Source organism: Myotis myotis, unplaced genomic scaffold (genome assembly GCF_014108235.1).
Source record: "Myotis myotis isolate mMyoMyo1 unplaced genomic scaffold, mMyoMyo1.p scaffold_m19_p_14, whole genome shotgun sequence".
Classification (NCBI taxonomy): Eukaryota; Metazoa; Chordata; class Mammalia; order Chiroptera; family Vespertilionidae; genus Myotis; species Myotis myotis.
Genome location: NW_023416318.1, coordinates 12,897,112 through 12,912,749, shown reverse-complemented (window position 1 = coordinate 12,912,749; position 15,638 = coordinate 12,897,112). Strand labels below are relative to the sequence as shown.

The 15,638-nt window shown below is 51.5% G+C and overlaps 1 long non-coding RNA gene across 1 annotated transcript; it reads right to left on the bottom strand.

The window, feature by feature from the left end:
- LOC118668879 lies at positions 1-8,210 on the bottom strand. Its single transcript, XR_004971788.1, has 3 exons — positions 8,017-8,210; positions 750-905; positions 1-257 (listed from the first exon to the last, which is right to left on the bottom strand). It is a non-coding gene; the product is annotated as an uncharacterized LOC118668879 (long non-coding RNA).
- Positions 8,211-15,638: the final 7,428 nt, after the last annotated feature.

Sequence of the window (15,638 nt, the reverse complement as noted above, 5' to 3'; positions counted from 1 at the left end):
CTGGGCTGGAGATATCCCACCAGCCCCACCCAGCCCCTACCTTGACCCTGGGCGGAGAGGAGAGGCCTCCGGAACCTATAGAAGACCTTCACTGGGAACACAGGGCGCATGCAGCCGGAGGTCGGCGCTGGGCCCAGCCGGGTGGTCGCTGTAAGATCGCGACCAGCAGAGGGCAGCACGAGGCCGCTGCAGGAGCTGGAGGGCAGGCTGGCACTGGTCCGAAGGCGCCTGGAGGAGAAGAGAAGCCCAGCCTCCCGCTGAAATTAGCGGAAAAACAGGCATTAGTGCGCACTCCCGGCGCTCGTCCCCCAGTCCCTGACCCCGGGACAGGGGCAGAGTAGTTACATGCTTGCTGGTGGGGAGCGGTTGTCAAGGAAACTGGCTTAGTCCTGAGACAAAGAATTTCAGTCTCACTGCTTACTGTGTGGCTTTGGGCAAGTTATTGGACCTGTCTGAGCCTTGGCTTCCCCGTCTATTAAATCAGAGAAGCAGGGTCCACCTTATTGGGTCAGTGTGAGCTCATGAATACACAAGTAAGTGCTTAATAAATGTTAACCCTTACCAGCACTTTTCTTATTGCATCGTAATTGCCTGTCTGTACATCTCTCTCCTCCCCCAACCATCTCCCCTCCCCTGCCCGCCCCCCCACCACCACCACAGGATCCCTGCCTAGATTAAATGAGTCAGTCATCTTGGCATTTGCCAGTGCTCAGCACCAGCCCTGATAAAAAGAACTGTTCGGGAAGCACCTTAGACTCCATGGAGCTGAGATGAGATGAGGTTGGGGCTTCCACACACGGACCTACAGAGTCTCTGCTCAGACCTCAGTTCAAATCAGCCACTCTGCACCCACAGACTCCAGTCCCACGGAGTCCAATGGCTTTGCTCCATCCCGGCAGCCTGACCTGAAAAAGTGATTCAGAACATCTTAAGTGAGGGGGAGAGTTAGAGAACGATATGAACAGTCAGATCCATTTCAGGTTTTAAGAAAGTATAGCACTAACATATAGCAAAATTCAGAGGGACAGACCGAAAAGCCCGCAAGCACTTGGGGAGATACTGAAGGTCATTGGTAATCAGGGATATGATAAGTAAAACAACAAAATAGCCCTTGACGCCCGGTTACTGGCTAAAACCAGAGAATGGGAAACACAAAGTTGGGGGAGAGGGGATGTGTGGACACAGAAACTGGTGTGCACTGCTGGGGAGTGTGGACTGCAGCAGTCATTCTGGACAGCAAGCTGGCAGTGTTCAGGCAAGTTAGCCAAAGAATGAGAACAACCTATATGTCCACCAAGTGGTGAATGGATAAACAAAGGGTGGTATGTTCATACAATGGAATCTTACCCAACATTAAAAAGGAGGGAAGTACAACTATACACTACAATGTGGATAAATTTATACGAAATGTCCAGAATAGGCAAAGCTATAGAGACAGAAAGTAGATTACTATTTGCTTAGGGCCTGGGGCATGGAAGGATTGGAAGTAGATATCTAATGATTATAATAAGGTTTCTTTTCGGAATGATGAAAATGTTCTAAAATTGATTGTAGGAGTGGCTGCACAACTCTGTGAATATATTATAAACCATTGAATTGTATACGTTAAGTAGGTGAATTGTATCATATGTGAATTATATCTCAATAAAGCTGTTACCAAAAAAAAAATGACATAAAGGCCACCTTCAAGGGACTCCCACTGACTACAGTTGGAACAATTTGCCAAGTAAATAATGACAGTATCAAGTAACCCATTGAGTACAATCCATTGCATGTATTGATATAAACAATGCATAGAGTATTTGATGAGTCTCGGGATATGCTCATAGTCTCAAAATCCCTCCCCAAAATATTTATTAATAACAAAGGGAGAAATAATAATGTGACAGGGAGAAACAGCAGATGCCACTTTGCTGAAATGATTCAAGTTCACATCACAGTAATGGGATAAATCAGAATCATGCCCCACCTAATAGGTTACAACGAGAAGAATTCAGCATCGCTTCAGTGATATTCCTGCCAAAGATGCATAATCTGGATTGAATCATGAGAATGCATCAGAAAGACTCAGACTGATGGACATTCTATAGACTAACTGGCCATGAAGTCAAGGAAAGGCTGGAATGTAGAGGGCCGCCAGGGAGGCACCTAGGCATTTTCTTATAATTATTGTCAGCTGAACTCAGAGCATAGGCAGAGCCACGCCCTGGGAACATGCTTCCCCAATAAGGCTGGACATGTTAATCAGGCAGGGGCGGAACTAGATATGTAAATCTAGGCCTTTAAAATAAACCTGCTGTGTGGCTCAGCCGCTTTTTGCCGGCCTCTCCATCAGAGAGGATGGCGCCCACCTGGCCCCAGCTTAAAATCTATTTCTGCGTCTTGGTCTTTCTTTAATTTCTTAATCCCCAGCTCCTCCACTCAGCAAATGGGCTGTTTCCTTTTCCATGCGGGACATGGAGAAGAGAGAAACAGCCCCCCACACTGGAACTCTTCCAGATTGAAGGAGTCTAAAGAGACAATGTCAACTCAATGCAATACATAATCTCAACTGAGCCCTTTTGCTACAGGGATATTGTCAGGACAATTGACAAAATTTAATGAGGTGTAAGTACTTGATGGCAATAATGTTAATCTTATGATTTTGATAACTGTATTGTGATTGTGAGGGAAAATATCCTGACTTTTCTGTAATATAAAACAAGAAACTATTATGTAAATAAAATACCTGGCTCATATTCTTCAAAAATCTCTGTCTTACAAAAGGCAAAGAAAAGTCGATGAACTGTTTCCAGCTAAAGGACATTAATAAGAACTTGAAAACTAAATGCAATGAATGGTATTGGATTAGTGATTTCCAACCGAGTGCCACAAGAATTTTTAAAACATGCAATACCTTACTATTTAGTCAGGGGCACTGACCTCTTTTCTCTTAGATTGTCAAATTTTAAAAATGACAACAGCAATGACCATCTGGTGTGAAGAAATCAAAATTATACCTATTTTTGTCAGATCTTCAAAAATATATATTTTAGTGTGCTGCAGAAAGTTAGTAATTAGTTTATGTGTACCATGAGATGAAAAGGGTTGAAAATCACTGGATTAGGTCCTAGACCAGGAAAAATATAACATAAAAAACATTATTGGGACAACTGGTATATTTGAATAAGACCTGAAGATTCTATAATATCTTTCTATCAATGTTAAATTTCCTGATTTTGATCATTGCACTGTAGTCACGTAGGTGAGGTTCTTCATTCTTAAAAAATACACACTCAAGTTTTTAAGCATAAAGGGGCGTGGCGTCTGCCACTAATTCACAAATGCCTCAATAGCAATCTTATAAATACATAGAGAGAATGATAAAGCAAATGCAGCTAAAAATGTACATACTGAAATTGTTTATACAATTCTTGCAACCTTTCCATAAATTTGAAATAATTTTCAAATAGTTTTTTTAAAGAATGTAAAAAACAAAATGAAATATAAAACCCAATGTACATAAATAAGTAACACATGCACACAAAACAATGCATATTTTGTGAGAATAACAGCAAAGATATACACTGTGAACACAATCCAATGGTTCTTTATTGGGTGGGGGGGGGAGAGTGGGAATGTACGAACTGAAGAGACTAAATAAAACAATTTGTTTACAGACTGGAGAGCCGTCTAGACTAACAACCGCTGCCACCAAATTTCTCACCTCACACTTCTGAGGAATGGGGTGTGATAGGAGTGGAGACAAACATGAAGAGGGGGGGGATGTCAATTGTTTCTTGCTTTATCTTTACATTTTGGCATTGTTTGAATTGTTTTATGATATAAATAAAATACATTCACATACTATTTATGTAATTTTTAAAATAAAGGAAAAAATAGTAATATCCTTTTGATGTTACCTAGACAACTGTTAGAAATGAGATACAGTTATATCCACTGACATAGGAGAATGCCATGGTCTACAAAGTGGTTTTTTTGTTGTTGTTTTGTTTTTTAATATCTTTTATTGATTTTTTACAGAGAGGAAGGGAGAGGGATAGAGCGTTAGACACATCGATGAGAGAGAAACATCGATCAGCTGCCTCCTGCACACTCCCTACTGGGGATGTGCCTGCAACCAAGGTACATGCCCTTGACTGGAATCGAACCCGGGACCCTTCAGTCCGCAGGCAGATGTTCTATCCACTGAGCCAAACCGGTCAGGGCTACTAAGTGTTTTTACTAGCAATTTACTAGCAGGGATAGTATAAATAGCTGTTGCAGAAGACATAGTTCACATATGCATAATTGTAACTATTAGCCATGCTACCCCTAAAGGGAGGATTAAGAAGAGGGACTTGTATACACTCTAGTCCAGCGTGGGCAAACTACAGCCCGCGGGCCGGATCCGGCCCATTTGAAATGAATAAAACTAAAAAAAAAAAAGACCGTACCCTTTTATGTAATGATGTTTACTTTGAATTTATATTAGTTCACACAAACACTCCATCCATGCTTTTGTTCCGGCCCTCCGGTCCAGTTTAAGAACCCACTGTGGCCCTCGAGTCAAAAAGTTTGCCCACCCCTGCTCTAGTCTGATTATTTTGCAGATTTGTTAATTTGTTAACAAATTTGTGAATTTGTGAATTGTTAATTAAACATATAATGCGTGAATACAATCTTATAATGGAAAAATAAAATAACATGTATTGCTTTTATGATTTAAGATACATATTACTGTAAGAGAAGGAACTGTTTCTTACAGAACAATTGATTTTTTTTAATGAGAAAGAGAAAGTGGGGGGGGGGGAGAAACATCAATTTGTTCCACTTATTTATCCATTCATTGATTGCTTCTTGTATGTGCCCTGACCAGGGATGGAACCCGAAACCTTCACTCTGGGCTGACGCCCTAACTAACTGAGTTACCCGCCCAGGGCAGAACAACTGATATTATTTAAAAAGGAAATGTAAGCTCCCTTTCAACGAGACACAAATTTAAACAATAATGGTTATGTAATTGTGCCTCTATTCATATAGCTAATACAGAGCAAATGCCCAAAGGTGAGGCGGTCAGTTTTCAATTCTCTTGGATGGGACAGAAGCGTCTCACCTCCCGGACTTTCCCACCCACACTCAACACTCCTGCCAAGTCTAAGCCACTAGTGCCCCTCCAAACCCACAACGTTCTCCGCCGCCCAGCCTCTGCGGGAGAAGGTGCCTACGTCCTTTCCTCGGTCTGTCCCGACTGTCCAGGTCACTTCCACTGTGGAGCCTTACCTGTCTTCCTCCAGGCGGGACAAGGAACTCCCAGCCTCCCGCAACCCTAGTGCTCCATTGCCCGTCTTCCCTCTCCTAGAGGTCCCACCACTCTGAGAAGTCTTGCTCGGGACCAGTCACAGCAATGGGGAGGGTGGGGGAGGGGGAGGTAGATGGGGGAGGAAGCTCTGAGGCCTGAGGGCAGGACTGTACCCAGCACATAATGGCCCCAAAATAAACGCCTGTACAAACTGCTTTGGAAAGCAGTTCGGCAGTACGCATATTAAGTGCAATGAAAACGGACCTATCTTGTTGACTCGGACCCTGAAGAAATAATCCTCCCCTAAAGGGGTATGTATCTGACCATTTTGTTTTCAGCATTGATTTCATGCTTAAAAACTAGACAGGTGGGGGTATCTAACAATTGAACGGTTAAGACAATTACACAGTGACAGAATAGACTAGTACTCAGCCCCTGAAAAGTGTGCTTATAAGGACCATAACCCGTGGCAAATGTTTAGGTCAGGCCTCAAGTAGGAAAGGCGGAATACAAAGCTGCCTGGTCACCATGACTAAAAGGATATAAATTATGCGGGAGGGAGGGGAGGAGTCCCTTTTTTATTTTTTATTTTTAAGGAAAGAGTCGTGAATTTAGGCTTGGGTATTGGGTTTTTGTTTTGTTTTGTTTTGTTTTGTTTTGTTTTGTTTTGTTTCCTTTAAAATCTATTCTCGTTATTCTAACCTACGGGCAGAGTGCAGAGGTTGAAAAGAGTTTCAACATTGTTCGTGTAACTTGCAAGCTGAGCGGAGAGGTGTTTTCAACCAGAGGCATCATTTCTAAGGAAGGGGTTCCGGCACCCTGACCCGCCGTGGGGACCAGGGATCCGAATGGGGCTCCCAGGGTCTTTCCGCACCTGGACGAGCGGGTGGGAGGGGGCCCTTCGCCCCCGGCCCCCCCCCATCCCTCCCACCCTCGCGGCGCCGCTGCGGCCGGGCCGGGAGGGGCTGAAGGCTGGCTGTTTGGTGATTGGGATTCTCCAGCGATCGGTCCACTTAGGCGGGCTTTCCCGCTAGCGGCCTTCCGTCCCCGCCGAGACCAGCCGGCCTGCCGACTACGATGGGTCCGAGAGAAACTGGGCAAAAGGCAGATCACTCTCCGCGGCGGAGACCCGGCTGCGCTGGGTTAGGGTCGCGCGCGGCCCCCCGATTTCCGGCGCCGCCCTTCCCGCTCCCCCACCCCGTCTCCACCTCCTCCCCACCCCTTACCCCCACCCCCACCCCCTTCTCCCTCCTAAACTCCTGAGCCCCAGCTGTCGCGGCTTCTTCCCCTTCGCCGGCCCCTCCCTCTCTCCTCCCGGGTCGGCTGTCTTCACACCCCCTCTCCTCCCCACCCCCCCCCACCCCTTCCGCACCACCACCGTCACCCCAGGATTTGCCCACTCGGCCCCGCGGAGTGTCTGCAGGACCCGCGCGGGAGGGGCCGGCCTCCGTGGAGGTGCAGACGCGCCGGAGCGTCCCCGCCCGTCTCTCCAGCGGCCGCAGCGTCGCCCGCGGGGAGGGAAGGCGAACGGCCGGGGCTGGGAGGGCGACGCAGGTCCCGGGGCAGGAACGCCCGCGGCGGGGACACCCGGCGGGCCCTCCACCCGGTGCCGCTGAGCGCGGTCTGCGTCTCCCCGCCGTCCGTTTATGCGGGGGGGGGGGGGGGCGGGGCGGGGGCACCCCCAAGGGCAGGACTCCCGACGGCAGCGCCACCTCGCACTCCGCGGGCTGCCCCGGTGTGTTCTCCCGGAGCGCGGCTGGCGGCCGGGGGAGGCGGACAGGCGACGGCATTCTCCCTCAAAAGAAAATCATGGAGTGGGGCTCACGGTGACACACGCACCCCAACTCGCTCCTGTGGGGAAGCGCCGAGTCGCTGAGAGCCCCCCGCGCTCCTCGGCTCACGCGCAGGCTCGGAAGCGTGCGGTGTGGTCGCGATTATATTCAGCGGTGACACCCCGCGACTGCTCCGCCGCGGAGGCCGCGGGAAGGGGGACGCTCTCGGCGAGAGAGGCCTTGCCCTGTTCGGTGCAGTCCGTTGAGCTATGAGTTTGCCTAAGAAATGCTCTACCTCGTCAGAAACAAACTCAAATGTTTATTTAAGAAAAGGAAATGGGGCCCTGAGCGGTTTGGCTCAGTGGATGGAGCGTCGGCCTGCGGACTGAAGGGTCCCGGGTTCGATTCCGGTCAAGGGCATGTACCTTGGTTGCGGGCACATCCCCAGTAAGGGGTGTGCAGGAGGCAGCTGATCGATGTTTCTGACTCTCTATCCCTCTCCCTTCCTCTCTGTAAAAATCAATAAAACGTATTTTTTTAAAAAAAGGAAATGGGACTGAAATCTCAAAGAAAAGTCGGTAAACCCTGTTCTGCAGATACACGCGCGGGTCTCCGGAGCGCAGACACGTTTGCTCTTCGTTCACTGAAATTGTCTGGACTGGCCTCCGGGTTCCTCTCGCCCTTCGCTCCCCGCGGCCGCGGCCCGGACTGGCTGCGTCCCGTCCCGTCCCGTCCCGCCGCCGGGGCACGCGGCCTTCGCTGCGGGGCCTGCGCAGCCCCTCCCGGCGCTGGGAGCTGGGGTTCCGGGGGTAGCCTCTGCGGCCGCAAGCACCCTCCCCGCAACCCCCCACCCCACCCCACCCCCGCCGCCGCCGCCGTTTCCGAGCCCAGCCCCAACCCGCCTCCACCCAGGACCTTGACCTCGCCCCGCGGGCTTTGCCTCCCGGTTTAGACCCCCCTGACCTGCTTTTGAACGTGATAATCCCGCCTCGAACTCTCGCCAGAAGGGATCCCTGGCCGCGGGCTGGCGCGCTAATTCCCGCCGCCCCGCCGCCCGCCGCTCTCCGCTTCGGGCCTCTGGCTCGCAGGCCGGGACCCCCGGCATCACCCCATCCCACGCTCACACGCCCTCGGACCCAAACAAACAGCCCCGTGTGGCAAACAGTCTTTCCTTTCTTGCTTTCTCTTGTGTTCCCTTACAAAGAACAAAATCTTGGGTAACATACTAAGCTGGTGACGCTGCGCGGGAGCTGGCAGTGCAATGAGGGCGCGGAAGGGGGAAGCCAAAGCCCAAGGCGCTGGCGAAGGCAAAACAGGTGGGACGGAGCACAGAGGGCGGTGTGACTTCACTCCTGCTTTAAAGGGGGGAGGGAGGTGTAAATGGATGGGGCAAGACCCTGGGGCTCCTGAGGATGGGACTGAGGGTCTGAACAGACACCGTATACTCTACTCCTTTGTGTTGTTCAGCGTCCCCTCCCCTAAATGCTTTCCTTTTTAAAAAAAAATTAAAATAGTTTTAAAAGTAAATGAAATTAGTGCACACCATCTGCACTTACAAACTAGATCACACACACACACACACACACACACACACGCATATTTGTTTGGGTTTGCATATTTGTTTAGGGTTTTTGTTGGTATTTTTGTTTTGTTTTGTCAGCTAACTGAACATGAGGTACTGTGTTTACCCTTCTTTATGACAGGGCCCCTAAGGCTGTGCAAAAGCGCTGCTTTTCATTTTTACGTATTGATAGATTTTAGAGAGGAAGAGGGTGAGAGAGCTGTCGGTTTGCTGTTCTGCTGATTATGCACTCACTGGTTGATTTCTGTATGTGCCCTGCCCAGGATGAGACCTGCAGCCTTGGTGTGTCAGCACCAGGTCTGGCCAACCGAGCTACCTGGCCAGGACCAAAAGCACCGCTTTTATGGGAGTTATTTTCAGAGGTTTTCTAGCCAGTTAGTCACCAACTGGCACCTGTGAGTCTCGAGGTGGAGTGGCCCTGAGAGATCGACCTCAGAGTCCCCTGCCTTAACCCCACCTCAGGTTTCATGGTCCAAGAGCAGGTTAACTGCTCCTGAGATTTAGACTCTACCACTGACTTAGGTCTATTTAGTTCACAACTGCCCCCCTTCCCCCCCGTGCCTGGCACCATGCCTGGCATATAGTAGTAGGTCCATAAATAGTTATTGGGTGAGGAATGTTCCAACCTGTGTGCATAGGCTCCTGGAGAATCCTTCCCAGTAGATACAGATTTCTGGCGACATGGGCATGGGGTGAGGGGATAGGCTCCCTGAGCAAGGATCTCCAGGGTGCTTTGGCAGGTGGTCAGGGCGTTTCCAGCATTACCACCTAGGCTGACAAGTCACCCAACACCGCTGCCTCGCAGCTTCTCGCTCTTCCATTTCAGAAGTCCTTTTTCAGGGTCAGGAGATGGAGAATTCCTCCAGGCTCTCCCCGCCCTTGTATCTGGGTAACCTCCTATCTTTCTCAGCTGGCCAGGGGCCACACCCCACACCCTGGAGAGGCCCCAGGCGCTAGAATCTGGACCAACCTGACCTAGAAAGCAAGGAAGTCTCAGCCAGTGCGGTAGGGGAAACCCCAGAGGCAGAGCAGCTGCATAAGGGGTGCCAGTAACCAGGCTTCCCCCCCCCCCCCCCGCCCGGCTTCCCTTCATGAGCTCAGCCCACAACCCGCCTTTGGGTGACGCTGATCTCAAATGATCACTTCTTGAGGCAACAGCACCTAAGACTGGCAGTTTCCCTGGCACTGGGGAATAGGGACGGGGTGGTTGGGTGACCTTGAGTGTGCAGTGTTGCAGCTGTGCCACAAAGGCAAAAAGGAGCCACGTATATATGGGAAGTCTCTGCGGGAAGCTCTCTGGGGCACAGTCAGGGAGGAAAGTGGAGCAGTAGCCTTTGATGGAAACATGGAAACAAACGCCTCTTCAAATGTATTCTAACAACGAAATTTAAAGCTATTTACTCCATTCGTTTGAATTGTGACACCCCACAGATTTAACAGGTATCAAAGGATATGCAAGTCTTCGGTGCTGGCCTCTAGACTGCTCCCCAAGGAGCGCTGTGTGGGAAGAGTCAGGGAGCCACGGGGTCCCCCTGCTTCCTGGCCTCTAGACTCGGGATGGATCCTTCTTGGGATCCTGTTGCTATTCCTGCCCGGCCACACCCCTGAGCCGCCTTTCTCTGGACCTTGGGAAAGGCCACTGGGCCGGCTGGGGATCTGGGACTGGGAGGGGAGACTCTGGCTTAGGGCAAAGGCATGCAAGGCACTGTAAACACAAAAAGCTCAGGGCCCAGAGTTGGACGACTGAAAGCGGCATTGGACTCCAGGCCTCACAGATCAGTGTCTTCTCTGAGGTCAATGTCTGCCCCGTCCACTTTTGAGAAACAGGAGGTTGGGGAAACCAGCAGATTTACTGTCCTCCTTTAGCAGTTCGTTCAGTGAGTGGCATTCCTCCAGCACCCCTCCCCGGACTCCACCCTGCAGCTGAGGTGTCCTCTTAAGGATGCTGACCTGACAGTGTAGTGCTAGTATGTACTGTGGTGATGGTATCGGTTCATGTGCTATATATTTTAGTTTGCTTGTGAGTATATTAAAAACCATTGAATTGTACACTGTAGATGAGTGAGGTTCATGATGTGTGAATTATATTTCAGCAAATCTGTTACCAACACAGTAAAAACAAGACATACATAGTTCTAGGAGGTGAGGCCATTGCCCAGCCACTGTCAACGCAGGTTCTGCTCTGTGATCATCTAGGTCCTCATAGACCCAGTTTCCTTCAGTCTCCACAGAGGCCACAGCTCCCTTGGGAGTGTGCCACCAGCTGCTCCGCCACCCACCCTCTCCCCCCACCCCGTGTGTCTCAACCCAAAAGTCCCACTCAGGCTGCTGTGCCAGGAACTGCCATGCAGCACCAGGCCAGATGTTCAATACCTTCATTTGACAGGGAGCCCAGTTCTCTGAGTGAAGGGAGAGGGAGAGGAAGAGATTTTTGCCTTGGCAGGGTCCAAGGATGCGCACCTGGGTTTGAATCCATACACATTAGCTTTATGACTTTGGTCTGTGTTTTTTTCCTGCAAAATGGGGCAACCGAGTCCTGCCCTAAGGATTGCTGTGACTATTTCATGATAGTATGAGTCCAGCACAACCTCAGGCAGTTAACCACATAGCCCTTGCTAGAAAATAAGTCAATTTAGTGATGATATACATAACATCAGAACGTGGCAGGAGTGAGTGGATTTTGCTAAGAAAGAAGGGCATTTTTTACATGATTCTGTTGCATCTGTAGCATCCCTTCCTTAGTTCAAATAGCACAGCTGGATTGGATGGTTATTTCCGAAGAAAGACAAGTAAAAGGGGGTGAAGATAGACCAGTAAAAGAGGGCACTCCTGCTCCATGGGGAGAGAACGGTGAGAAGAGGGGATATAGGGTATGAACCAGGAAAAGGAGGAGAGAGAGAGAGAAGCTGGGGAGAGGGGACGGAGGGAGACTGCCAAGGAGGTCCTAGGGGCCAGAAGGGAAGACAGCACAGGGAAAGGGTGGCCAGGAAAGGAGGCAAAATCACCTGAGGAAGGAAGGAAGGAAGATTCACAAAGAATTGCCTGGGAGGAGGAGGATGGCGTCCAGAAAGCCCTGGGGAGGATCTGGAGGAAAGCAGATGGGAAGAGAAGGGCACCAAATTGGGAGTCCCAGCTCTGTCCCGGAACCTGGGGACACCCATTCCCAAGCTGAGCTGGCTGTTGGCTTGACCTCTGGCCTGGCCCCACCCCTGGGTGTCTGTCCCCAGGAGAATCCTGAGTCCTGTGGGTTGAGGGAGCTTTTCAGATCTGGTTAAACACCTGGGGGGTGGGTCCTGGCCAGGCCTATTTACCTCCTCTGACCCTCCCACCCCCAAATTGCCCCCACCTTCCAGGTCCCACCACTGCTGGCTTCCTCCTCCCCACCCTCCCCCCAGAGTCCTGGCTAAAACTACTATTTCCCATTCACTACATCACCACTTACCACTTGCTTCTGCCTTTCATCCAGCAGTGCCTGCTTTCCGTACTCTTGGCCCAATTTAGTGGTTTCCTGGAAGCCTTTTAAAACCCACTGTTAACCAGATTTGAAGCCCTTTGTCTGCCGCTGAGCACTAGTAACTTCTTCCAAGCTGGCTGAGTGATTTAATACGTGGCAGGTGTTGAGAACTCCCTTGCCTCCTCCTTTAAGCCTTCTAGTCTAAGGCCAGAGTCAAGGTGGGAGCTGCCTGCCCCAGAGAACACAAGTCAAACTGGAGACAATTGGGCACCAGAGAGGTGCCCAAAGACCAGCTAGTAGGACTGGCAGGCTCCCCCACCTCCTGCACGTGCCACCCCAGCCCAGCCAACTGGGTTCCCTGCTCTACTGTCCAGCGGTGAACTCCATCCTCATGATGGGCAACCCTTGGCCTAGACGGTCCTGTTCCCTGTGGCATCCGCAGACACTGTCCTCCAGCAGCCAGGCTTGAAATGAACCAGTGATGAAGGTGACTGGGTGACTGAAGGTAGCAATTTAGAGGGGTCCAAACACTGAATTTGAGGAGCCTCATTCTGCCCTCAGCACCTCTCCTGCCGTCACCCCGGGAAGATTTCATCACACCTGGCCTTGACCCACAAACCTTCCATCACCCCCAGGAAATGCTCTTCTCACCATAAAAGCTGCCCTCCTTCAGCGCTGATACTGTTTTCAGAGATAAATACTTTTTTGTGTTTTACAGAAATAATAGTGTTCATTGTAAAAAAAAAAAAAAAAAAACTCAACCAGCATCTTCTCTTTTTAAAATGTCAATCCCTCCCTCCCAGAGGGTAGGACAGTGGGTCCCCCCCTAATGTGCCAGGGCAGAGGTTGGGCTCCCAGGCCCATGGAGGTGTGAGACACAGGAAGGTCAGGGAAGGCAGTGATACATGGATTGTTTTTGCCAGCTGGGGCTTTGAGGAATGTCCTTGCCTGTTCACCCCAAACCCCCAAATGCTGAAGAACCCCCCCATCCCAGCAGTGATGGCTAGGGGCCTGGCAACTGCCCCCAGAATCTCCTAGGGATCTTTGGGTGGGGCTCCAAAACCAAGGAAGAGAGAGATAGACAAGAGACCCAGACAGCAAGGGGGTGAGGTAGGGCAGAGGAACTCAGACTTCCGAGCCTTTGGCTCTGGAAATGGGCTGTGAGAGGAGAGCAGGTGGTGGAGACAGAGGCCAGGAGGGGACAGGAAAGAAGGGGAAACCTGCAGGTAGGGGGCTGCCAGCGCCAATTGACTCTTGGGAGTTCCCAGTCCTCCCCTTTCTTCCAGCCCTTTTTTCTTTTCTCACATCCTCTCTGGGCTGTAGGGGAGCGAGCAGTGGCAGGAGTCCCTGGATTTCACAGTCCCTGGCCTAGGAAATGCAGCCCTGCCTCGGTGACTGCACAGGGATACAGTGAGGAACTCACGGCTTCTGCGTTGGGAGACGGAAAGTGGTGTGTGTGGGCGAGGGCGGTGGGAGGGGGATATATCTTCTCACCAAGCCAGGCTCTGGCCAGGTTGAGAGGACAGCCACCCTATCCAGGTTCTCCAAACCCAGACCACCTCCTGGAACACACTGCCAGGGTGGCCTAGCACCTCCCTCCTCCTACCTGCAGGCTCCCCTCTAGCCAGTGAAGGCAGGCAGTCCCACTTCCCACTCCGCAACTGCCCCCTGGAGCTCTTCAGGGAGGCCACTAGTCTCTCCTCACAGAATGGTCAGCTCACCATGAGCGCATGCACCAGGCAGCCCATCCATAGACCTCAGAAGAGGACACCAGGACGGAGACCTGAATTGCCACATAGAATGACGTCTTTCATGAAATGAAAATGTAAAAGTGAAAACAAAACCCCGCAGGGTTCATTTTTCTTTGAACAGAAACCCAGGCCTTGCTTGTGGCAAGAACAGGCTTGGGGCTGCAAAGGTTCAAGTGTCTGCTTTCTGCTTAGACTTTTTCTATCCTAGACAATGTTTGGATAATAAAAATAAACTTGAAAGAGCCAGAGAAGAGAACGACTGGAGTGCAAGCGAAGATGCCAGGCTAGATCAGGCGCCCAGTGTCCTGAGGGAGGGAGCCAGAGGGAGGAGGCGCCGGCTCAGGTGGGAGCCACCGAGGAATTTAGTTGCTCCTTAAGGGGCCAGGCTCCATGGGACCCTGCGCAGGGCTCATCCTCCCCAGGAGGGATTAAGAGCCCTCCTATAACTATGAACCTGTTTTCTCCCAGGCCCTTCAGTGCCTCCCCCCTGCACACTATGCCCCACACCCTGGGCAAAATACTGCTGCTCCCCTTCAACTGCCAAATCATCCTGTGGGCAAGTTTCCTTTCTCCCTCCCTCCTCCCTCCCTCCTTTCCTTCCTTCCTTCTGCCTGTCTTCCGTCCTTTCTGTTAGTACAGAGCAGCTGGCCTCCTCCCCTGCCCCCTTGACTGTCCCCTTTCCCAGAGTCCCAAACCCCTCACTGAGGCACAGTTACTCAAATAATTGGTGCTCTCCCTCCCACCTACCTCAGGCTGGAGACATGTGAGATTGGACACATACACTCAGCTGTTCACATGCACACGGGACAAACACGAAGGCCCTAACACTCCCACACTCATATACCTGCTCATCAGAGTCATGGAAGCTGCACCAGCAACACATTCACCCATGCCACAGCCATTTACACCCACACAGCCACCGTCCCTGCCCCACTGTCAATCAGACCCTCCACGGAAGCATCCTCGATCACCCTAGCAGGAGGGCCAAAAAAAGGAAGCAAAATCTGCTGTTATAGCGCTTTAGGGGAAAAGCCATAGATCCTCCTAGGTGCACACATCTTCGCTGCTCTCCCTTGTTCTTTCTTCTAAGCCCCTTCAGAGTCATAGGAAGGGAAATCCCGACTTGGCCTCTCTTGGCTCTGTCCAAGAAGCTAAATTCGGGGAGCACGGGCTCCTCAGAAAGTGCTGGGGACCTGGGGGCCTCAGAGGGCTAGCAATGCCCAGGGACACCCACTGCTCAGCTCCACTGCCGCTGCCAGGCCTGGCCTCCAGCCGCGCGCACCTTGGCCCTTGCCTCTCCCCAGCCCAGCCCAGACCAAACCTGGGACCCAGGACTGGGGTCGAGGAGGGAGTGTCAACGAATGGGGGCGTGACACAAGGAATACCCGCCTTCCATCACTCTCTGAGGGTATGGTCCCCTGTGTGACGGCCTCAGAGCCGCAGGGGAACCGGCCTTTACCGCCTATCAGCCGTGGCCTCATTCAACCCCCTCGGCTCGGCTCTTGGACCCGGTTTTCTGTCTGCACGTCCGTTTGCTCTCCCCTGGCGAGTGTGGATCGTGCCGTCAGCCCCCTTGCCTCACACTCTCTGGCTCCTTTACTACATTCTCAGCCTTCTCTCCCGGGAGCGCCAGCCGCGCCCTTCCTTCTGAGTTCAAGAGTGTAGCTGGAGGTTTGAATCTGGGGGCAGGGATGGAGCGGGAACCCTCAGCCTGAGCCGCCCCCCCCCCTCCCGCGCCCCACCTCCATTCCCCACCCCCAGCCCGCCAAGCGCCCGATCCAGCCAACCTCCAGTTTTC